The sequence below is a fragment of the Ovis aries genome, chromosome X (assembly GCF_016772045.2).
Source record: "Ovis aries strain OAR_USU_Benz2616 breed Rambouillet chromosome X, ARS-UI_Ramb_v3.0, whole genome shotgun sequence".
Lineage (NCBI taxonomy): Eukaryota > Metazoa > Chordata > Mammalia > Artiodactyla > Bovidae > Ovis > Ovis aries.
In genome coordinates, this window is record NC_056080.1 from 55639249 (window position 1) to 55665254 (window position 26006).

Here is a 26006-nt window from a genome sequence, read left to right on the forward strand (position 1 = left end):
AAGAGTGAGAGCCAGGGGTAAAACATAGTTTGGCAAAGAGTTACAAAAGTTAGCCCAGGGTTTTACATTCTAGATCAATAAGCTGTATGGTAGAGTCTAAGGTCCAGGCTAGGGCTCTACTCAAGCCAAAGAGAAGACCTTAAAGTGGTTGAAAATTGGTCATGGCGTATTTCCAGCTCCCATTCCTGTTCCCCTCAAGAGAGGGAGCCTTTCTTGGTAATGTGGAAGATCATACTGGGGGTATTCAAGTGGGATAAAAAGATTAGTCATCCCTGGTTTGTCCATGCATTGCACTTAAAGAGGCATGGGGACAAGCCCAAACCCCTTTCCCCAGGGGTCAAAACCAGAGTTAGATGCAAGGTTTGCTCTTAGAATGCCACTTATAGTGGCCATAAAAATATGCCACTGAGATCTTCTGCTGCAGAAAGCATAGTTGACTAGTAGCCCTAGCTTCCTTCAGACTTGGTCCACCACCAAGTTTGCACCCAGACCATGCTACCCACAGGCTGCCAATAGCACTGACTGAGCACGGTGCAAATGCTAGTGCAGGCTCATTCTTGTGCGACACAATATTTCTCTAACCCATCTGATGGGCTCAAACTTTTTTTGAACTGTACTATAGACTGGAACTCTCTCTAGCCAGTCCCTTTTCCTTCCCCTTCTCCCTTCACTGGTGTCAGGCCTAGATTATAATCTGAAAGCTCTCCCTTGCCTACTTCTGCTGCTTCCTCTTTATCACCCAAAGGCATTTCTCCCAATAAGTTTCTTGCACATCTAATCCCATCTTAGCATCAGCTTCTTGGAGGTTTGGAATAGACATAAAGTACACTGTTGATGGGATTCAAGAAAGTTGATGGCCAGATGGATTTGAGGGACTGGATCACTCACTACCTGTTGGGCAAAGAGAATGCCATCCTGAGTTGGAGATGGGAACAGATATTCCTTTCCACAAGGCGGTAATGCAAATGCCAACAATTTCACCAGTTGTGACCTGGGGAAATGTCCAGTGGAAGGAAACACTCTTGCCGGTGCAATGATTCTGACATTTGAAAGAAAGATCAGCAAAGCTGACTGGTTATTACGAATTTGTATTGATGCCCTACAAGGGAATAATGAGATAGAGGGCTATTAACAAGCAATTAATGCCTAAGCATAAGAGACAGAAGATCTTGTTGATAGCTTACAAAGATGCCCTCTTCTCTTTCAGTAGAAGAGTATGTAATAGGGCAGAACAAATCTGACTCCATATTGGATCTGTTTCTTTTACTTTAACCTTTGCTTTCCATTGCCTTTGCTACAAATCAATCACTAAAGGAACACTGCCTTTAGCTTAAAGTATACATAATGCACGCCTCCCAGAACGCTGCCTTCCCATGCCTGATTGTTAAGTTGAAATACCCTTGTTTAAGTTCACAAATTAAAAAAATACCTTTGTTTAAAACATCCTGAGTGGGGCCACCTGTGAATGGCTACAAGAAAGAAGAAATTCGCACATCCCTCCTGAGTCTGGCTGGAAAGTGAAAGTGAAAATTGCTCAGTCGTGTCTGACTCTTTGCAAACCCATGGACTGTAGCCTGCCAGGTTCCTCTGTTCATGGACTTCTCCAGGCCAGAATACTGGAGTGGGTACTCATTCCCCTTCTCCAGGGGATATCTTCCCAACCCAGGGATTAAACCTAGGTGTCCCACATTGCAGGCAGGTTCTTTACTATCTGAGCCACCAGGGTAGCCCAAGAATGCTGGAGAGGGTAGCCTATTCCTTCTCCAGGGGATCTTCCTGACCCAGGAATCGAACCGGGGTCTCCTGCATTGCAAGCGGATTCTTTACCAACTGAGCTATCATGGTAGCCTGAGTCTGACTGGAACCAGGAAATATATGCAATAACTTAATCATCTTTTTAACTTTACCTCCTCACCTCCCTCTCTTCATTCTATAAAAGAAACTAGCATCCAAACCCAGGCAAGATGGTTCTTTGGGACACCAGTCCACTATCTTCTCCGTCTGCAGGCTTTCTGAATAAAGTCACTGTTCCTTCCCCCAGTGAAAGATCTCTTGATTTAATGGCCTCTTGTGTGGGGAGCAGGAAGAGCTTGGACTCGGTGACAAGCTGACACATCAGAGGAGTAGACTCAGGACTTGATAGAAACAGCCTCAAGATGATTAAATGCTCATCCTAGGCAAGTCTGTCATGCTAAAGTCAGAGCCCTGGTTGGAAAAATCTGGGACCTGAAAAATAGGATGGAGAGATCTGAACGGATACTCTTAAGATGTTGGCTCTGTAGATTTCCCTGAACTCTCAGAAAATGCACAGGTAGCTCAACCTTCCCTAGTAAGAATCAGCACATCTCATGCTGGAAGACGTCAACAAAGCCTCACTCTACAAAACATATGGTTTCCCTTTCAGGAGCTGCCCCAATCTTTTCTCCTGGTTGCTAGGCTAATAACCTCAGTTAAATCCCAGCATAACCCAACTGGAGACATGCTGGACCCTAAAAGGAAGGAAATAGATTGTATACTGAAGGAGCTGGGAAGAATTGGCTAACACAGATTCACATGAGCCAAGTGAGTACTCCTGAGACTGTATTTTGAGGTGCTTGATCAAGGTAGCTAGAACATAAGATTGAAGAAGCAAGAAGTTAACAATTTGAGGGTACTTTCTTGGGAGGTAGATTTAACACCCTGACAAGTATCTTAGGGATGGAGCAAACTCACTGCTAGGGTGGCTCTGGGGCTTCCCATGTGGCTCAGCTGGTAAAGAATACACCTATCATGTGGGAGACTCGGGTCTGATCCCTGGGTTGGGAAGATCTCCTGGAGAAGGGAAAGGCTACCTACTCCATTATTCTGGCCTGGAGAATTCAGTACAGTCCATGGTGTTGCAAGGAGTCAGACATGACTGAGCGACTTTCACTTCTCTTCACTTCAGGGTGGCTCTTAGAAGCCTTGAGTAGGCAAAGGCTCATGCTGGAGTGAAAATGCCTGTGTCACCTAGCAGATGGTAGAGGAAGGAATAGAGAAGCTGGAGGAAATTGACTGTTGGAATGGATAGACCCTGTGAGGTCAGAAATAATATCAGAAGATTATGTTCCTTGGGTGGGGGAAGGGGTGCATGAGGAAAACTCACTATTCACCAAAGCCATCAGGAATGTACTGGTGAGAGGAGCACCAGTATCACTAAGAAGCTCAGTGTTGACTCTCACTTGCTGACTAGGGTTGAGGGTAGGAGAGGTGGTTACTGCTCATTAATGTTCATGGGAAGCATGGAGTCTGAAATTAAGAGAGCCAGGTGGCAGCAATCAACTGTCAGAAGCCAGGAAGCTGCAGTCACTGTTAACAACTGACAATACTTTAAGTCAAAAGAGGAGTCGGGGGGCTTGTGGTGTAGGGTGTTGTGGAGATGGTTAATAGAAAATAGTCTGCTTCAGAGGCAAAACAGACAGTCAACAAAGGCATTGCTTGGCCTACATCTAAGGCATCTACAGCCAGATAAAAGCCAAAATTGGAAGAGAAGGCTGAGGGTATTTGCCCCAATAAAGGGTGTAACTATAAAGAGTAGCATGAGGGAGATCTTTGTGGTAACAGAAAAGGCCTTGGTTATGGTAGTGGCTATGCAAATATATACACCTGACTAATGTATATTGAATGTCATTGAATGATCCACAGACATACAAAATAAACAAAACGCATGCAAAAACTAATAAAATATGAGTTAAGATCTATAGTCCAGTTAACTGTGTTGTGCCAATTGGTTTCCTGGTTTTTTACTATAAGTTATGTAAGATGTCACTATTGATATAAGCAGGGTAATGGGTACATGAGACCCCTTTGTACTCCTTTTGTGAGGTTAAAAGTACTTCAAAAGTTAAAAGAGAAAGAAAGAGCTTTGGAACAAAGATCAAACTCTCAGAGGCATATTAGCACAAAGAGTAATGGCCACTCTCAGGCTAGAAATGGTGATCTGTATAGCTGTGGTTTGTTGTGAAGCAATGGATACCTGAAACATGGAAAAATTATTGCAATTCTGCATTTTCATGCAGTGCAACAACAAAGTATATTTTGAGTCCAAAGCAAGGAAAATACCTACAAGTAGCTGAAACTCTTTTGTACTTTGTTGTTGAGATATGTTCAACCAGATTACTTGTCACAAGCTGAGCAAGTGAGCCCATGTCCAAACTTGTAACTTGGAAGCAACTTGGAAGAAAATACCTTGGATGTTTCTCTTAAGGAATGCAGCATCAGCAACTATCTTGATGGCACAGAGGACAATATCCTGTGAGAAAATATGGACAATTTCAACTCTGAACCAAAAAGTGATTCAGAATAATCAGGTTATCAATGTGAAGAAAATTTAGGGATACTTCAATTTATATTATTTATATTTTTAAGACACTCATAAGAGTGACTATGTCTATATAAAATTTAAAAAGCTTTCAATAAGTAAAAATTTAAAATGATAAGTGCAAAGAAAAGATTATGGCATAGTTTAATTGGCAGTCTTTTTACTTTCTTACTGTGCTCATGTGCTCAGTTGTTGAGTCATGTCTGACTCTTTGTGACCCCATGGACTGTAGCCCACCAGTCTCCTCTGTCCATGGGATTTCCCAGGCAAGAATATTGCAGTGGGTTGCCATTTCTTTGCCCAGGGGATCTTCCTGACACAGGGACTGAGCCCGAGTCTCCTGTGTCTCCTACATTGGTAGTCAGATTCTTTACCACTGAGCTAACTGGGAAGCCCACTTTCTTCGTGTAGTGATACATAAAATAATGGTACATCTTACACTTGATAGCATCTTAGCTTTAGTGAAACACCATATCTGAGAACAACCCTTAACTAGACCTGGGTGAATATCTTTGCCCACCTCCCCCCCCCCACGACAGCCCAGCTCTGACCAAATCATTCACCTCTGCCCTTTTATACCTTGAGGATGCTAATGTCTAGATCAAGGCTCACTTCCGGATGTGACAGCCCACCCCAGACAACCCTCACTTCAACATGATGTACCTCCATTCCAGACCAGAGCCCTGCCTTCTGCTTCCTGCAACATGAAGCACTCATCCTCTACAACCTGCTCCAGTCCCTAGACCTAGACCTCATCTTTTCCCTATCAACACCCCACCCAACTGCTCCAGCCTTTGGCCTGCACATGGAAGACACCAGAACAAAGAAAAGAATCTGTGAGTCAGCTCCAGTCAACTCCACCAAAGGAGAAAAAGGCCAAGGTTAACCATAATCACCCAGCTGCAGCAGCCATCTGGGAGCTGAAAAAGGTAGGGTTTTCTTCCCATCACATCAGAATGATCCAGCACAGCCAAAAGCTCTGGATGAAGCTTCTGGTTCAAATCCAGGGTGTGTGTGTTAGTCCATCAGTCATGTCTGACTCTGTGACCCCATGGACTGTAGCCCACCAGTCTCCTCTGTCCATGGAATTCTCCAGGCAAGAATACTGAAGTGGGTTCCCATTCTCTTCCTACTGAGGAGTGTGGGGGACCCTAGGTCTATTTGGAAACTATTGGGGTCTTTCTTGGGCCTTGATGTGAGCAAAGACCCATATCTTCATGGTATGAAGAGCAGACCTGAGAGTTTGGGTTTGGCAAGTTGTGTCATGGTATGAAAGGCAGAAGTGAGGGCTCTCACCTTTCTGTGGACTCTTGCTGTTTTTAAGTGCCAAAGGAATGCCTCCTGGCCTGCTCAGCCGCCTAATTGTGTGGGGGATTTAGTTTAAATATGATACAAGGGAACTTGGGAAAGAAGAATTTTAGAGTGAGGCATTGTTGTCAAATTTTTAGTTGGTTTGAAACAAAATGTTTCCAATCAATAACTAAGATCTTTCAGTAAATTCCAATGGTTTGGGGTTCAGTTTTCAATGATTTTATAAGTCAAGCAGATTTGTTTCAAGTTTTTGCAGGTTGTTTCTATGTTGTGGCTCTTTTGATATTATTTTTATTTCAATTTCATTTTAAGGTAGGTAATTTTATTCTGTTTGGTTTCTAAAATTTTTATAAGCCTTTTACTTATGAAAATTGACTCAAAGCAAGTATCTCCCAACAGCAGTTTGTAAGACTTTTGTAACTATTGACTGTATTCATTTTTGAACTATTTCATGTTATTGTTCTAGCTTTAAAACACCTTATCATTTGTGAATTCTTAAAAATTCAGTTACAATTGAAACAATGATTTTATTCTGAATGTTCTTTCATATTCAATAAGCTTTTCATTTGTACAATTTTTTTATCAATTTCTGATATTATTTTGATACCATATACTGTTCTATCAGAATTGAGGATGTGAACATTCCTAGGCTTTCCATTTGGACATTTGATTAATTTTTAAACACTGTGTCATTTTCTAAGCTTTAAAAAATTATATATTTGCATATATTTCAGAACTTGGAAAGTGATTTTTGTCTTTTTTTACATTTTTGAGTGAGTGAACTTGCTCAGTCGTGTCCTACTCTTTGGGACCCCATGGACTGTAGCCCACCAGGCTCCTCCCTCCATGGGATTCTCCAGGCAAGAGTACTGGAGTGGGTTGTCATTTCCTTCTCCAGGGGATCTTCCCAACCCTGGGATCGAACCCGGGTCTCCTGCATTCCAGGCAGATGCTTTAACGTCTGAGCCACCAGGGACGATTTTTTAAATTGAGATGTAATTGACATGTAACACTGTGTAAGTTAAAGGTATACAATGCATTGACTTCATACATTTATACATTGCAATATGATTATCACCAATTAGCTAACACCTCACATAATTATCATTTCTTTTTTGTGGTGGGAGTAATTAAGATCTAGTCTCTTAACAAGTTTGATGATCATAATACAATATTATTGTCTATATTCACTGTACTGTGGGTTAGATCTCTAAGACTTAACTACCAGTGTCAAGTTTGTACCCTTAAACGACATCTCTCCTGTTCCCCCACCCCCAGACCCTGGTAACCACCATTCTACTCTCTGTTTTCACAAGTTCAGCTTTTTTAGATTTTACATAAGTGTGATCATACAGTGTTAGTCTTTCTCTGACTTATCTCACTTAGTATAATGTCCTCTAAGTTCATCCATATTGTCACAAATGGCAGGATTTCTTTCTTTCTCATGAAGGAAAGAATATATATAATGTCCTCTTCTTTACCTTCTTTATCCATTAATACATTGGTGGACACTTAAGTTGCTTCCATATCTTGGGTATTGGGAATAATGCTGCAATAAACATGGGAGTGGAAATATCTCTTCAATATCCTACTTTCATTCCCTCTGGATATAGGCCAAGAAGTGGAATTACTGGATAGGGTAGTTCCATTTTTAATATTTGAGGAAACTCCATACTATTTTCCATAGTAACTATACCAATTTACATTCCCACCAACAGTGCACAAGATTTCCCTTTTCTTCACATCCTCACCAACACTTGTTACCTCTTGCCTTTTTGGTGATGTCTATTCTAACAGGTATGAAGTGATAGCTCACTGTGGTTTTGATTTGCATCTCCCTGATTAGTTCTGTTGAGCATCTTTTCATGTACCTGTTGGTCATCTGGATGTCTTCTTTGGAGAAATTCTTGTTTGGTTTCTCTGCTCATTTATAAACCTATTGGAGATTTTATTATTGAATTGTATGAGTTCTTTATATATTTTGTATATTAAGTCCGTATATGATATATGATTTGCAAATATTTTCTCCCATTATGTAGATTGCAAATTTTATATTTTAAATCTTGTTTAAGTCAATTATTCCTGCTCTGGTTGGCAGTATTTTCAAGAAACGTTCAGTTGCAAATTAGTTTAAAATGCATGCCTCCAGTCACCAGTTAACACTTTGGTAACTGTTATGTATCCTATTTAGATGTTAAAAAAGCAGGAGTTGAACTATTCATATCACGCAGATTATAGCACACTTTTATCATCACTCAGTGTAGGCTATTTTCTTTTCAAATTTTATTTTATTTTTTTCTCTTGTACCCCAAATTCCTACTCTCATTATCCTCTCTCTACCACATAAATATTTTTGAAATATATCCTGGATGTTTGTATCTCCATACACACACACACACACACACACACACACACACGTACGTATGTTGCTTGATGTCACAACTTTTTAAAGCATTTTCTTCTCAAAAATCATTTTTCAGATTTTAGGGTTTTTTCCCAAACAGTAATATTCACTTTATGAATCTAGCTTTGTTATATTTTTGACTGTATCATTTACGTCATTGCAGGCTTTAGTTAACATAATGTTCCCAGTCCAATGACATTATATTGCTACTTTGTTTGGCTTTCAGAATTGAAGCTTTTATCTAATTGGGCTTGTTTCATATCATGAAAGGCTGCTCTCAGAGCATCAGGGCCAGGAATGAGGGCTTTTTTTCTGGTCAGGGAATGACAGGTAGCGAACTCTGTAAATTGGCTTGCCCAGTTTCTCTTCTAACCCTTTCCTGGTGCACCTTCTTTTATGACACAAAATAGAGCTAAAAGCTCTATTTTCTCCCTTCTTTGAAACCGGAAATTGATGTGATTTAGGTTCTGCTAATCAGATATACTCCTATGTGAATTATCTTTGAAAATTTAGTCAAGTGGAGAGAGTGGTGGCAGTATTAGAAGCCTCCATTTTATGGCTGGCAGTCTAGCAGGCCCAGGTGGCTCTGGAACAACAGATGCAATAGCAGCTTCCTGACCTCAGGTGCATAGCTAAGGGAGTATATTCCTAGAGCCAACGGTCATGATGGCAGATTCCTGACTCCAGGATTGTGACTAAGATACTATGATCCTGAACCCAGCTGTCAGGGAAGAAACTTCCTAATTCCCCAGATCCCTGTGTGTCAGAGGTAACAGTCTTCCTAGCGGGGCACTTCATTTTATTGTGTTAGTAGTCATTCCTGGCAGCTGAGCCTAAGGGTTGCCTCTTCAGCCCTTCTGATGATTTCGTAAGCACATTTTCCCCTCTCTTAAGTCCATACCCTGTTAAAGTAAGCAGAGTGATTTCTGTTATGGGCAACTGAACTTTGATTAATACACATGCTGATCAAAATAAAGTTCTTCCACAAAGAAGATGTAGTGCACACACGCATGCACACACGCACACACACACACACACACACACACGGGAATACTACTCAGCCATAAAGAACAAAGTTTTCCCATACGCAGCAACATGTGTGGACTGGCGAGCATTATGCCAGTGAAATAAGTTAAACGACATTCTATGATATCAGTTGTATCTGGGACCTAAAAAGTACAACAAACGTTGATTATAACAAAAAGGAAGCAGACCCACAGATACAGAGAACAAACTAGTGGAGAGGGAAGTGGGAGGGGCAAGAGAGGGGTAGGGCAGTAAGAAGTATAAACTACTAGGTATAAAATAAGCTACACAGATATATTACACAACACAGAGAATATAGCCAACATTTTATAATAACTAGAAATTTTAAAAATAAAGTTCTTCCAACAAGAATGCTCTACTAGGGATACCAAGACTATTGTTCTTTCAGACAACCACTCACACAACTTATTTTTTTAAATTAATTTATGTATTTACTTTTGGCTGTGCTGGGACTTTGTTGTATTGCACAGGCTTTCTCTAATTGCAGTGAGGGGAGCTACTCTTCCTTGCAGTGCTTGGACTTCTCATTGTGGTGGCTTCTCTCGTGGTGGAGCACGGGCTCTAAGCGTTCCAGTTTCAGTAGTTGCAGCTCCCGGGCTCTAGACTTTGGGCTCAGTGGCTGTGGGGCACAGGCTTAGTTGCTCTGCAGCATGTGGCATCTTCCCGGACCAGGAATCAAACCTGCGTCCCCTGCATTGGCAGATGGATTCTCATCCACTGTGCCACCAGGGAAGTCCCACAACTTGTTATTCCTTTTAAGGAATTTCATTAGGGCATGTCAGGTACAGAGCCTCTTTCATCACTCACAAATCCCAGACTAGTGACCAGATGAAAAGAGTTTATCAGGTGTGGACGGAGAAACTCCTTTCTCTGAGCAATTAGAACTCCTTATCCTCCATGGAATTTGCTTTTAGTTACTGCATCTCCCATCTTAGAATAAATTGACTTAATAGAGAAATGTCTCACTCTTTTTTGCTCAGGACCCTGATTCCAGATGGAGGAGGAAATGGCAACCCACTGTAGTATTCTTGCCTGGAAAATCCCACGGAGAGAGGAGCCTGGGTGGCTACAGTCCACAAGGTCACACAGAATCGGACATGAGTGAGCACAGACAGCACAGCTGACAGCAGAGACTTAGTCCAAACAGGGAGGAGGTGAGGTACACATCATCTTTAGCAGGGCATCAAAAGAAAAAGAGCAAAAATTGTGAGCTTCAAGGACTCAAAATGTAGGAGCTTGGCAGGCAGGCTCTGCTGTCTCCTTGGGGCCATCTAGAATGGAAGGGTCAATCTGCTGAGCTCTTCTGGGTAACAGGCTATCTACTCAGCAGCCCTGCTCACTGCTTGCCTGGCATCATCACATTCCCACAAGTTGTCACATCAATCTGAGAATGAGGACGGTGCTGCCATGTAGAATGCTTGTATGTGCAATGCTACTTATGTTCACTAAAGGCTCAGTGCATCGGGAGGCCCCTGGACAGCCCAAAGAAAAGTACACAAAGGCTGCTAGGCCATGCAGACGACTACACAAGTTGTACTTTCACCAAATCAGGACCTAACCAGCCCTTCCTCACCTCCACATTCATGTCATCTTTCTTCTTTTTAGGCTTTACTTGTCTGGGCTGCTTGGAGAAGGAAATGGCACCCCACTCCAGTACTCTTGCCTGGAAAATCCCATGGACGAAGAAGCCTGGTAGGCTATAGTCCATGGGGTCGCAGAGTCGGACACGACTGAGCGACTTCACTTCACTTCACTTGTCTGGGCTGCTACCCGTGTTTAACCTATACTCTGAGTTTTCTAACCTTTTAATTGCATTTTCTAGGCTCCTATTAACCACCTGCCTATTAGCATTAAGTCTTTTCCGGCTGATAAATTCCTAAACACCTTCCTTTGGGGCCCAATCTTGGGTTTACTTGCCTGTGACCTTTCCAGAAAGGCAAACCTGATAGAACCTGACCCAGCTTGGACTGAAGGCTTACCAAAGAATACCAGCCCCACCCCCAACCATCACCCCAGGCATTATTTTTGTATGGTTTTCTGAAATGTATTTCAAAGTTAGGGAGTTTGGAAAGGCTGAGCATATTCCAAGGTTAAGCTCTGTGTACAAGATTGATGATTGACTGGAGAAACCCCTGTACTGGTTAAAGTAATGCTAGCTACTGTAAATAAATAAACCCTGAAACGATTTCAGTGGCTTAACATGATAGATTAGATTCTTGCTCGATTAACCCAGTGATGTTGTTCTTTCCTGGCGGTGACCTCCTTCTATCCTGTGACCTCACTCTTTCCTAGGGTTCCAGTGTTCCCACCATTTAGCTGGCAGATGAAGAAAGAGACCACAGGGAAGGCACAGCCCCTTATTTGGCACGTAGTAATTCTCACACTCTACTAGCAAGTACTAATCACCTGGATGGTTTGGGGTCAGGATAGGGGTTCTGAGAACTGTAATCCCCAACTGGGCAGCTGCTTCTAGCCACAATTCCATGCCATAGAAAGAGAGCATGAATCTTAGATGGCCACTGAGCCATCTCAGTCACACACGCTTTTTTCTTTCTCAAATAATCAGCTTCTAAGTCAATCATCGCAGAAGATAAAATGTTAAATTCTATACAAAGGCAGTGAGGCAAAATTTCCTGGAAATAAATTAGAAATAAAACCTCTTAGTATCCAAAAGTTGGCCCCAAATATCAAAGTGGACTTGAAAAGTTTAAAGTTTTTCACAGAACAGAAAAAATAACACCCTCACTCTTCACCAACATTTAAATAGCTGGGCACAAAGGCTGAAATTCAGGTAAAAATTATTAAAAGTCCCCAAACTCCTTGATAACACAAATTTTTCAAATATTTGGAAAATATTATGATGAAAGAATCGTTGACTCTTTGTGTGTGTTTAAGACAGAATGTATGCTTATCCTTGCTGATAAGTTGCTCTTCCATATCTAGCAAGACTGTCCCCAGTGGGGGCCTACCCCTCCTAAGTACATCTTTGGGGATCATGAAGGCCAGGCCCATTTCTGGGTGGATAGCTTAAGGAAGAGTTGCACAAGCCTATAGGCTCACATTCAAGGAGACTCCATCTGGGTCCTCCCCATGTCTCTCTGACCTGTGGTCCTCTAGCAAGGCACAGTAAATACCCTCCACGTTACCCTAACCAGTGGGTGGTGAACAGTAGATCTCTTCATGCAAAGATATCCCTTCCTTCACATGTGTGTTTATAAGCCCCACATCTGCTACTCTGATTCATGGGCTCTGTTTTTCTCCTTATCTAAACCTTGAAACCAGATTTTGTTCATATCCCCCATAGAAAATCACAACAGTGAGGTTTGTAGAATTAAATTGTAGAAGATTTCCTAAGGGGAGATATGCCAATGTGAGGGGTTGCTCCCATAGAATTTAACTTGAAAGTTGCCATTAGATATTATTTCATCTACAGCTTTCTTTTTAGTCTCTAGTGATCAACTCCACCTTGTCCCGCCCACCTGCACCTTCACCCAACAGTCTTCCATTTTCCCATGCATTGTTCTCTCCTTCAGAGGATCTTGCCCAGGCAGTCTTGATCTTTCCTCTTGCTCTTTCAGGGAAATTATTGTCTCCCCTAGCTTCTCCCTCCAAACTTATGCATTCCACCGACTTCTGGAAGCTTATCCCTCACTCCCTATGACAGGCCATTAATTATAAAGTTAATGACTTTGTACCTAGCCCCTCACACTCCCCTCAAAAAACCCTCTTCTGTTACTAAATCTACCTTCCTTAGAAAGTTATATGATATCACATCTAATATTCTCTTCTGCTGCTTATGCAACATAAACATCCTGGTATTTTCAGCTGATCTGTAGGGGAGACAGTGATCTGCAGAAGCCATTCAACTGGAAATTGTCAGATAGTGAGTGGGGAGGAAATACAAATAATGGACCAAGTATACTGTAAAAGACATATTTTCACCAAAAGCTGGTCAACGTGCCTACTCTTGTGACTGAAAATCAGTGACTGACACCTGAAACCAATCAGGCCATAAGGGAATCCACCCCCCACACACAGTTGTTTGTTTACTCCAGCTCTGAGAATCAGACATCTACACTGAAATTCTACTACCACTTTAAGAAATAGTACAGTTGCCCAGGTTTATTTAAAAACTGGTTCTTTTTAAAACTGGTTGGTGATACATATAAAAAATACTAAGGTTATATATGTTGTAGAACTAAGAATATGAAAGACCATGACCAGGGCATGTTTGAGTTGGGTTACACAAAAAAAGGTAAACAAAGATAACTTTGAAAGAAGAGATTACCTCAAATAGTACGTTTACCTAGGTGATTCTTAGGTCCTAAGTCTAGGTCCCAAGTCTCCTATGGATCCGGGGAAGGTCATGGGGTCCCAGCCCTGGGTCAGAAAGGCCACAGAAGCCAGTCTATAAAAAGGTGGGGGCTGGGCTTGCGCAAGAGATTTCCTCAGCTATATCCTTCCTGTCCGGGAAAATGAAGGCCAGAAGAGCAGGCTTGAGAACTGATCTCCATAAACTGCTATAAAAACAGACAGAAGCTTTTTAGGGATGCCCAGTAATGAGAACAAAACAGGAAACATGCCCTTAGGGAAGCGATTAGTTCTGGGCTAGAGCAGTCTCTAAAGGCCTTGGGAGAGTGGCTTGTGGGCATCTCTTTCCAACTCCACATTTCTGTTCATGACATTGTATTGGCAACTTGAAATCAGCCCTAGTGGGAGCATTTACACCATAGAAATAGGCAAATGCTACAAATCAGGGGTTTTCTCTCCCTGAGAGCTGTTTCACCAATACACCACTGCCTGTGGGCATGTGCTTGTCTAGGGAGGAGACGGGCGTTCCCCATGCAAGCCCCTTTGAATGTCTAGCACATACCCACTCACTACCTGGAGTGGGCATCTTCTATTGATATTTTTTGTCTGCTGCATCCCCACTTGTTTTCCTTTTGGTACTAACACCCCCTGTTCTTTTCCTTGGTCCTGATTATTTATAAATTTCTCTTTTACTCCATGAATTTGCACTGGGCCCACTCAGTCTTATGCTTAAAGGAAACTGGGACATAACTATACAAATAAAATCCAACCTGACCATGACATCAGGGCATTTTACTGCAGAACAAGGAAAGTTGTGGTTCCACCACCTCCGATCACCCTTATTAGCATAGGTTACACCTACCGAGCCCCTACTGTGTGCAGGTGCTTTCCATGGATTTTCTCCTTCAATCCTCACAACCACTCTAGGAGCTGAATGTAATTATCCCCACGGGAAAACAGAGACTCAGATTGGCTTCTCTAAGTGAATAGCTAAAGGAAACATCAAGCCAGATCCTGAGCCTGAATTTGAACCCAGGTCTGCATGACTCTAAATCCCATGTTTGTAACCACTTCATTCCTCTGCTCTCAACTCATTTGTCAAACATCATGGTAACAGCACTGTGGGGGAAGATAGAAAGCGCTCAGGGGCCATTATCCTCCTTTGCCCAGTCTCAGTCTCATTATACTTCAGTGTGTGGTGAGTGCTGAGGAAAAAGAGCCAGCTGACGCGTGGGATTGCCAAGCAACAGCTTATGAAACGAACTCAAACCATGGCAACCAAACACTGTGGACCCAGCAATAGCCTCATTTCATTTACAAGAGTAAGAGGAGGGCTTTGTCAACAACCGATTAGGTAAATGAGAGGACTACCGACTATGCAAGTACAAGGAATTATCATATCATCATCATCATCATTTTAGGAGCACACAATATCAAATGATCTATGAAAATTATTCCTTGAAAAAATAAAGGATTAATCACATCATTATGTCACTTATAAACTGCATACATATACATTTTTTAAAAAATTGTGTATCTCTGATACCAAAAATCTCAACCAAATGCTTATTATTTAATAGAGCTATTCATTTTGGGGTGGTAAAGAGGGCTAACACAGGAATACCTCTTATTTTAAAATCAATTTATTTACAAAGCTCCTTCTAATTAATTCCTCACAATAACTCTGTGTGCTTAGTATTGTTTTTTCCACTCCACAGGCAGGGAAACCATGACATTGCAATTATAAATGAGTTCTCATAGGGTGCACAGATAAATAAAGCACAGATCCAGGAGGCCCTCCTGCAAAAATGTACATCTCTGAACCCTCTAAGAACCTGATCACATTCACAGCTCCTCTTCCTTGAAAAATGTGCAAAAATCAACTTATACACTACAGTTTGCCTATTATTCAGTGGGACTCATGGTTCCCCCTGATGTACATCCATGCAACCCAGCTGCAAGAACAATATTCATTTGTTTTTAATCCATGCTATATAGTGCTCACAGGGTCTTTTTATTTATTTTCTGTGGGGCTTGCATGAAGCTTACCCCAAAGTCAGAGGGTTGCTAGTGAGAAGACATGGGAGGCTAGTAATTGCAGGCAGAAGGGATTGGATATCACTGAGTTGTTCATAATTTCAATCTGCCTCAATTTTGGTGCCTCCAAACTCTGTCCTGATATCATCTAACCAACAAGTAACCACAGAGCCCATGATTCTCTGTCCAGGTGTGTTTTGTTCAGCTGTTGCAACCTAGACATTGTCATTGTGCTGTCAGGAGAACTCATGGCTGTTCTCGTCATGAGAGGAATGGAGTCTTTACCTCATAGTGACTCCCACACCAGGATGGCAGTGTATTTTTTCTCAGAGAACGTGAGGTAGTTTGCTAAGGACCCACACCAGGCAAACTCTAAATCTTTAATAATGCAGGACTTTGGTTGCAACCCCCTCCTACCCTGATAGTTGGTGTTGGACCTTCTATGAAAATCACAGACTCTTTTCCTCTCTCAATCCCAAGGCCCAGGCTTTTAAAAAGCCTTTCTGTACTTGATTGGCCCCTCTTATACTCCAGGTCATACCATCATGATATTTGGAGATGAGAAGGAGCCCAAATCCTGTGGGGATGGAGGCAGGGGAGTAGGAAGAGACAGAGACACACAGAGAGATATCTTCTTCTCCTTAAGGCTTCAGTGGAGTCTGAAATGGGGGATGCAGTTCCCCGACCTTGAATGTCATCAGTATCTCCCTGCCTCCCTCTCAGCCCTCCTTTCAGTCTGTGGGATTTTCATCTAGTGTGAGATGGCTGGATGCCTTTGGACAGACCACTACAGGCATATTCTTCTATGCTTGTAGATAGGCTGGGTCCTTATCTCTTAGTGTTCAGAAAACCTAAGATCTCATGGCTCAGAAAGCCTTTCTTACAGTTCTATTTCCTCTGTGTAAATTTTCTGAAATCTCTTCTGAAACTCAAAAGCTGATCTTGGGCTCTTTGAGTCTATTTGCATTTCTGCTAAAATAACTCTACCCTGGGGCAAAAACTGTGGACGTGCTGAGTCTGAGGCAGGGCCAGGAGTACAAGGGCAAGCTGGAGCTGAGGGTGAAAAACAAAGGTTAATGATTCACAATGTCACACTTTCACAGAAAGAAAGAGAAATAAGTTAGTCAATAAAGAGATAAGGGTTCAAAAAGGGAAAAAAAAGACCAGACTAAATTCTAAAAAATGATTCCATAACTCTTTCATTTCTCCCCCAAGAGGAAGCTCCTTGTGAAAATAGATTTTAGTTTTGCCCGCCACCCCGAATGTCTTCTCTCCTAGCCCACTGGCCATTAGGATCTGGAAATATTGTCTTGCACATGCATTATGTGCATTGTCTCATTTAAATCTGTAAGATAGTGTTGTTATACCTACAAGGAGATGAGGAAATAAGAATAAGAGAGAATATATAACTTGCTTTTGGTACATAGCTAATAATTTAAATGGTAATCTATTTTCTGGAGAGCCCAATGCTAATAACCACTAAAGCCTAACAGTCTTTTGGCTCTTCTGAGGGTTGAAGGGGTTGGGGAGGAGACAGCCTGTGCAGCCTCAAGGTTGGAGTGTGTCTGGGGCATAAGGGCCTCTTTGTGCACTGAGCCATGGGGCCAGTTTTCTACAAATTCCAAGACTTCACAAGCACTAGAGGGGTCACACACTATTGGAAAGTGATATCACCTATTGCTCATAATGTCACCTTTCTTAGTCTGCATTGGTGTGCAGAAAATAGTTATTAGAACAGACCTGAAACTCCAGTACTTTGGCCACCTCATGCGAAGAGTTGACTCATTGGAAAAGACTCTGATGCTGGGAGGGATTGGGGGCAGGAGGAGAAGGGGACGACAGGATGAGATGGCTGGATGGCATCACTGACTCGATGGACGTGAGTCTGAGTGAACTCCGGAAGTTGGTGATGGACAGGGAGGCCTGGCATGCTGCGATTCATGGGGTTGCAAAGAGTCGGACACGACTGAGTGACTGAACTGAACCAAGACCTTGAGTTGACTTTAGACAATCTTGAGTTGTCTTTAGAAAGGCCTGCTTTCAAGGTTGGTCTTTGGCTGGCATCTGGGAACTTGGCTGTTGAAGGCAGAATAGTAGCTGCCTAAAGATGTATGTTATAATCCCTGGAACCTATGAATATGTTACTTGACAACATATTCAATTTATATGACAAAAGGTTTTTTGTGGGTGTGATTAAAGTCAAGGGCTTTGAGATAAGGAGATGATCTGGGATTATCTGGGTGAGCCTAATCTCATCCCATGAATCCTTTAGAGCAAAGAAACTTTCCCAGTTGTGGCCAGAGAGATGAGGAGGAGTCAGAAAGATATGCCTTGAAAAGGATTTGACTCACAGTTCTGGGTTCTAAGATGGAGAAAGAGGCCATAAGCCAAGGAATGTGGTGGCCTCTAGAAGCTAGGAACAGCCCTCAGGTTATCCTTGCAAGAAAACAAGGACCTCTGAACTGAATTCTGCCAATAACCTGAGTAAGCTGGAAACAGACCCTCCTCTGGGGCCTCCGAAAGGAATGTAACCCTGCTGACACCTGGAATTTAGCCTGGTGAGACCAGTACCGGACTTATGACCTCCAGAACTCTAAGAGAATAAATTTGTGTAGTTTAAACTTCTAAGTGTGTGAAATTTTGTCACAGCAGTAATAAGACTATTAACACAGCACACTACCCATTCCCTAATTGATAAGTGTGATTCTTTGTGCTTAACCTGTTTGTAGAGTGTCATTTATACTGAACACCTGCTTTCCTTCTGAGAGTCTGGAATTTTGGTACATGCTAGGCAGAGGGTGTCCAATCACCATCCCCCAATTAAAAAAAAAAAAAAACAACTCTCAGACACTGAGTGAGCTTCTTTGGATAAAAACATCATCCACATATCATGTGTTTTCATTCCTGGGGAAGAGTGGACTTGCTGATCTTATTGTAGATCCTGTTGTCTTAATAAACCTTAGCTGTGAGGATAATTATATACTGAGTCCCTTGAATCCTTTTAGCGCATTCACTGAATGTGTGGGTAGTCTTGGGGACCCTCAAAATAGTGAAGGATGACAGGCAGCATTTTGGGTGGCCAGAAAGTTCCAAAGGGCTGTAGAAGATGGGATCTGAAGGCAGCCCTTTGCATGCCATGTCTCACTTAGAGCTGGTGACTGATAGAGGTAGGGGCCCCGCACAACTCGTTTCTCTGTTGCAGAGCAACAGTATTTCCCAGAGCGGCGGGAGAGGGGTGGGGGCGGGGGTGCGGGGGGCGGAGCGGTTCCAAACAGGAATGGCTATGATCTACCACAGCGGAGGCACACCTGCTCCCCCTGGTGGTCCGTGCCTTTCGGTAGGCACAACCAGAGATGAGGACTCACCACGCGACTCACCACACAGTGATGAGTAGAGCAAATCCCAACTGAAGCTACCGGCTGAGGCAAGCATTGGATGTCAAAGTTCAATTCCAACAGGCCTTCAGACCCAGCCATCTTGAACAATCCTAATGAATCTTGCATGCATCCCCCCTGGAAATATATATTTAAAATGAATCAACTTGCATTTATTCAACTAATTTTTCACAAGCATGCCAAAAAGAAGAATCTCCTCAACAAATGAGCTGTACAAATGATACATGGAAAAAAAATGTGAACCTCAATACCTGGGGTTGCCAGCCTCCATGGAAATATGTTCTGAGAGCAGATTTTTTCAAGAACATATCTAGTTAGACAGTAAAACCTGTTGACACCTACTTGGTTGTCCTTTCCCTCTGAATGGAGACAATGTGTCTGCTTGGACAGAACCCTCCTGGAGGGGAGACAGAAACCTTATGTGAAGTTGTAGTCCGGTGAGAGTAAAGCTACTTCTTTTTTAATCTCCCTTATCTAACAAGATATTCCTAAGAGAGCATCTTTTAGGCTTCTGCTAAGATTAAGGTCCCTAAGCGTCAGTGAAAATTTACAACTACATAAGGAAAGTGGCCAACCTAATTTGTTCTTTCATGGTATCATTCCTTCCTTCAATCATGTGTGGAGGCACCGAGCTAGATGCTAGGGGATACAGTAGTAAACCAGACAGACATGGCCCCTGCCCCCATGGAGGGCCAAGCCTAAAAGAATTCTCCCATCTGGTCTCGCCACGGTCCGCCCCCTGGATGAACAGTACAGACTCTGACCACAGACTCAGATAGACCTAAATCCCCAGTAGCACCTGGACCATATCTATAACCTGTTGCGAAACAGGAAGGGACATGGGACTCTGAGGTATACACACTCAATATCCTTTCCTTAGGGACAGAGCATCACCCTCTGCCCTATCCAGCCTCTTCTGAAAAGCCTTTCTAAATTTATAGAAAGCAGGAGACTCAGGTTCGATCCCTGGGTGGGGAAGATCCCCTGGAGAAGGACATGGTGACCCACTCCAGTATTCTTGCCTGGAAAATCCCATGGACAGAGGAGTCTGCCTGGCTACAGTCCATAGGGTTGCAAACAGTCGGACATGACTTAGCAACTAAACCACCACATTGAGTTCCGCCTCTGTAAGGTGGAAAACAGAACTCAGCTCGGAGGAGAGGTGTGAGTCCCAGGCTCCACTAATCAGATGTTCTCCATCAAGACTTCAGGTCAGCTAGAGGTTATCATACTAAGTGATGTAAGTCAGACAAATACCATATGATATCACTTACATGTGGAATTTAAAATATGACACAAATGAACTTATCTATGAGACAGCAAAAGATTCACATAGAGACAGAGAACAGATCTGTGGTTGCCAAGGGGGAGAGGATGGGAGAGGGAAGGATTAGGAGTTTGGGGTTGGCAGAGGCAAACTATTATATGTAGGATGGATAAACAAGGTCCTACTGTATAGCATAGGGAACTACATTCAGTATCCCATGGTACAGGGAGCTCAGCTTGGTGCTCTGTGATAACCTAGAAAGGTGGGGTTGGGGAGTGGGAGGGAGACTCAGAGGGAGGGAATATATGTATACTTAATAGCTGATTCTCTTTGTTGTACAGCAGAAACAACATTGTAAAGCAACTATATGCCAATAAAAAAAGACAGAAATGAAGTTAGCCAAGCAGAAAATATCCTGTGATAAACCATAGTGGAAAAGAATATGCAAAAGAATATATGGGACTTCCCTTGTAGTCCAGCAGTTAAGAATCTGCCTTCTAGTGCAGAGGATGAGGATTTGATCCCTGGTAGGGGAACTAAGATCCTACCGGGCAGGTCAACTAAGCCCATGCACCACAACCACTGAGCCCAAAGACAGATATGCCAACTAAGACCCGACACAGCCAAAAAAAAATTTTTAAGAAAAAAAAAATATATATATATATATATATATCTGAATCACTTTGCTGTATACACCAGAAACTAACACAATGCTGTAAATCAACTATTCTTCAAATAAAAATTTTTTTTAAATAAAGACTTCCATTCAGGAGAGAGAAACAAGTAAGGAGACAATCATCCAGTGGAATCCATGCCTGGTGACAGCGGTGGAGCACGGCTGCGAGGTGCCGAGGTTTCACAAACAACTGTAGTAGGTGTCCCAGTGGCACAGTCCCAGGTTCAGCCTCAGCAGTAGCTGTCCCCAGAGGAGATGGATGGGACCAATTTTTGACTGAGAAGCCCCCAAGCCAGATCCTCTCATCTGTTGGAGATTTCCTTGAACTCTGCCTAATGACAGTTTTTTAAAAATCCCCTTTCTGGTTAAGGAAGCTAGAATGAGTTTTGTCGCTTGCAACTAAGAAGACTGATACATAGAGACTTGAAAACGAGCAGGAAACCAGTCAATGCACTGGTTGTAAGTTTCTCAAAGACACTTTCATGGCTGGGGTTGAAACAGGAAGCAATGAGTAGAGGACTATAAGTCTCATCTGGCTACCTATTTAGAAAGTTGCTTGTTTATTTTTTTTTAAAGTCATAGGTCTGCCTTCCCCACTAAGGCCAAGAGGGTTGATGCTTCTTACTGGCATTGACCTTCCTGCATGGCATGCACTCACCACAAGGTGGCAAAAGAGATTATCACATTCAGCCAGCCTATCTTTCTCAGCACCATTATTGCAGTGAGGAGAACATTTATTGAGCATCTAGTGTGTGCCAGGAACTGTTCCAAGGGGTTGTATGCATTCTGTAATTTGTTCCTCACATTAATCCTGTGAAATAAGTACCATTTGATATATGAGGAAACAGGCATGGAGATATCCATCTTCTAGCTCATCTTTTATCTGTCTACATATCATTCATTTTCTATCATCTGTATCTACCTATTTATTATTTATACATTTTAATTTAAAGTTTTCTTTATTATAGGGAGTTCGGAGGAGAATGGATACATGTGTATGTATTGCTGAATCCCCTTGCTGTTCACTGAAACTATCACAACACTGTTAATTGGCTATCCCCCAATCAATACAAAATAAAAAGTTCAGAATTAAGTTTTCTGTATTATAAAAGTAACACATGCTCATAGTAAAAATATTCAAATGACAATGATTTGTAAGAATTTTTTTAACTCTCCTTGTCTCCCTTCCCACCACCCCAGTTTCACTGCCTAGTGATAACCACTACTAAGTTTCTTAGGTTCTTCTCCAAAAATTTACATAGAAATGAAAATTTTGTACTCTTCCATAATCATATTAAATGAATATGAAAGTGGATTTTATATGTATATCACACACACACACACGTGGGACTGCATCCCATACATTGCTCCATAACATATAGCTCAGCTTAGCACCTCATCTTGGATTATCAGATGCAGGCTGAGACCACTATTCCTGAAGACCTCATTTATAAGCGGTGGATGTGATACTGACTGCACTCTCCTGTGCACTGGAGAGCAAGTAGTGTGGTCTGGTGTGCTGAAGCCCCAGGTGACAGTGAGTATTGGAGAGGAAGGGAGTTGACAGGCTGCAGGGTATGGTGAGATATGCCAGGGAGTGAGGTAAGTCTGTGGGTGGACTGCAGGTGGCTGGCCCTTACTTCTAGTGTAGTCTGGCCTCTATTTCTGGTTCTAGAAAACAGGTTTTGATACATCCAACATCCATTGTGCCTTTACAACAGGCCTAACTCTTCTCTGAACACTGCCATTTTCGTCTCAATCTTTGTAAAATCCCTGTGATGTCAGAATTATCTCGTTTACAGGCAACAAAGCTGACATTCAAAGAGGCTCATCTGTCTACATCTTACAAGTAGATACACAGTTGTTAAGCAGAACCACAAGCCAACTCAGTTCTCTTGATTCTCATCCAGGTCTCTGTCCATTGCACTCCACCAAAGGCGTCTGGGGAGAGATTATCTTATAGCTCATGCAGTATTCCTGGAGTATAGGCTTTGCACCCACATACACAACCCTTTTCTCCTTGTCCTTCCCTTTGTCCATGTATCCTCCCTCAGCACTGCAGGGCCAGAGATAGAGGGGTATCTTAGTCCAGAAACATCCCTGGGGCTGGGAAACATCCCCCCAGAGGCCGAGTCGTGAGGAGTGCTGGCAGAAGCAGTGATCAGCCAGCATCTCTGAGGCTGAGCAGGTTCCCATCCCTGTCTGAGGCTCCCTGCCCACCCCAGGTTCTGCCCTGCCCCATAAGAATGAAGCTCCATTCTAGAGCAGGCCTGGACCCCAGATACAGAGGGGCAGAGCTCCCAAGGCCATTGGGCCCCAAGGGGCACATCCCATGCCCATCTTATCGGTGCTCTGCACACTCCGTGCCTGCTCCTCGCCTCCCCTGCACCTTTCCCTCGGGCTCCCAAGGCCACGGGTGGGCTGAGGTTTTGGCAGCCAGCCTTCTGGCCCAGGAGACACTGAGCTAGCCACCCCAGGGGTGGCGGGATGGACAAGGCACAACAAGGCCAGGCCTACTGCTGGCATCTCCCCTACAGCTGAGAGAGGGGCCTGAACTACAGGACACTGTCCCAAGACCCTCAAGCCCAGCAGAGGCCCAGCCCAGGCAGCAGGTGGGAGTGGCAGGGAACCAGCTTCCATGTGTGGAGCCGCCAGTGTAGGGGGAGGGGCAGCCATGCATCTTCAGGGCACGGCTGTGCTGAGCTGGGAGCCATGGGGAGCAGCACCAAGGTGCTCACGAAGACTGAGCCCAGAGCAAGTGGCTTGGGTCTTGGGCAGCTTGGGGATGCTGGGAGGCAGCTGTAGGTGCTGGTCCCGGGGAGTGCAGCCCAGTGAAGTGAAAAATTGCACAGTCGTGTCTGACTCTTTGCGACCCCATGGACTATACAGTCCATGGAATTCTCCAGGCCAGAATAATGGAGTGGGTAGCCTTTCCCTTCTCCAGGGGATCTTCCTAACCCAATGATCGAACCCAGGTCTCCTGCACTGCAGGTAAATTCTTTACCAGCTGAGCCATAGGGGAAGCCCACAGCCCAGGGCAGGTGTCAGGATGAGTCTCACGAGAAGCAGAGAGTCAGAGACAGTGTGTTCCAGGAAGAGTCTGCTGCCTGAGCCCTTGGCCCAGTACACACTGTCCTGCCTGTAGGGCTGTACTGCTCCATTATGTTGTGGCTGAGTTCTCCCTGGTTGGCATGGACATCACCTGTCCTCCTGGCCTCTTCCTCCAGGTAGGGGGTACTGCCTAGGCCTCCCGGGGTCAGAAGCTGGAGTTGGTTGTCAGGAATCATGAGCCCTTAAAGAGGGTAGAATGCTGGTTCCTATACACCCGAGGTCCCCAGAGTTGCCCGGTGCCTCCCCTTCCTAAGCCAATTCTTGTTTCCATCCCTTGAAGCACCCCAGTATCCTTCCAATAAATGCCTGCCCTTTCTGGTGTGTGATGAAACACTAAAATTGGTTCTCTGCTTTCATAGGCACCTAATTTAACACACTTTCCAACCATCTGGCACCTCTCTCCTGCTCCCAGAGGATAGATGTAGAAACTGAGCATAGGGTCCAGGTTGTATTGGGTTTCCTTGTATCTTAGACTTCCCTGATGGCTCAGACAGTAAAGCATCTGCCTACAACGTGGGAGACCTGGGTTCGATCCCTGGGTCAGGAAGATCCTCTGGAGAAGGAAATGGCGACCCACACCAATATTCTTGCTTGGAAAATCCCATGGACAGAGGAGCCTGGTAGACTACAGTCCATGGGGTTGCAAAGAGTCGGACACGACTGAGCAACTAAACTTTCTTTGTATCTTAGAGCAATCCAATACATGGTGATGGACTGGGAGGGGTAAAAGCCTGAAGGACCAATAGCACTGCTGGATTACCCTAAAGGCCAACTAAGCAAGTGTTTAGATCACCAGGCAGAAGGGGGCTCCCAGCAATGAAAAAGAGATTGCTAGAAACATTTGATATTCAAATTAGATATTCAAAGAAACCACAAAATCAGCATTGTGGGGAAAATATAAACATCTTATCATTTTTTATCATGAAATATACATGGCAGGTGCAAACAAGAGCACTTCATAATCTTTCTGAGCCTCATAACCTCTAAGGATCTTTACCACTGAGCTACTGGGGACCCTCCAAGTCCATCTATGTTACTGCAGATGACATTATTTCATTATTTTTAATGGCTGAGTAATATTCCATTATATATAAAATATATGTGTGCTAAGTCGCTTCAGTCATGTCCAACTCCTTGTAACCCTATGGACCATAGCCCACCAGGCTCCTCTGTCCATGCGGATTCTCCAATTAAGAACAATGGAGTGAGTTTCCATGCCCTTCTCCAGGGGATCTTACCAACCGAGGGATCAAGCCCCTATTTCTTAGTTTCCTGCATTGGCAGGTGGGTTCTTACCACTAGCACCATCTAGGAAGTCCACATTATAATGGAATATTACTCCATTTATATTATAGCAATATATATGTAATGGAATACTACTCAGCCATAAAAATGAATGAAATAATGTCATCTGCAGCAACATGGATAGACTTGGAGGGTATTATTCTAAGTGGAACAAGTTAGAGAAAGACAAATGCTGTATGATATCACTTATGTGTAATCTAAAAAATACAACAAACGTGAATATAACAAAACAGAAACAGACTCACAGACATAGAAAGTGAATGATTACCAGTGGGGAGAGGGAAGGGGGAGGAGCAAGATAGAGGTAGGGGATTAAGAGGTACAAATTACTATGTATAAGATAAATAAGCTATAAGGATATATTCTACAGCAGAGGCAATATAGCCAATATTTTATAACTATAAACAGAGCATAGCCTTCAAAATTGTTAGTCACTATTTTACACCTGAAATTTATATTGTACATCAACTGTACCTCAATAAAAAATTAATTTCTATAATTACTATCTCCACTTGCTCACCTCCCATTCTCACTTCTTTTCAATCAGGCTTTCCTCTCTATCATAACTCCCACTAAAATGGCTCTTATCAAGGTTTCTGGTGACATGTCTTGCCAAACTAACAGTGAATTCCTTTTTACCCTTCTTGTGTGACCTCTCACTAGTATTTTAAATTGCCGACCACTTATTATTTCCTTAAGATTTTGATACCTCACCTAGTTCCTTCCTCTCTGGCAGCCTCTTTTAGGTTCTGCCTTTTGTAGAGTGCTCCAGGGCTCTGCCTCTAGCGCTCTTCTATGTAATC

The 26006-nt window shown here is 43.1% G+C and overlaps 1 long non-coding RNA gene across 1 annotated transcript in view; it reads left to right on the forward strand.

Moving 5' to 3' along the window:
- The window catches only part of LOC132658842 (uncharacterized), a 36678-nt gene extending 18251 nt beyond the window's left edge, over window positions 1-18427 (forward strand). The window contains exons 2-3 of the long non-coding RNA XR_009598916.1: window positions 5014-5268; window positions 10082-18427. This is a non-coding gene — a long non-coding RNA (uncharacterized LOC132658842). The remainder of the gene's footprint in view (window positions 1-5013; window positions 5269-10081) is intronic.
- Window positions 18428-26006: the final 7579 nt, after the last annotated feature.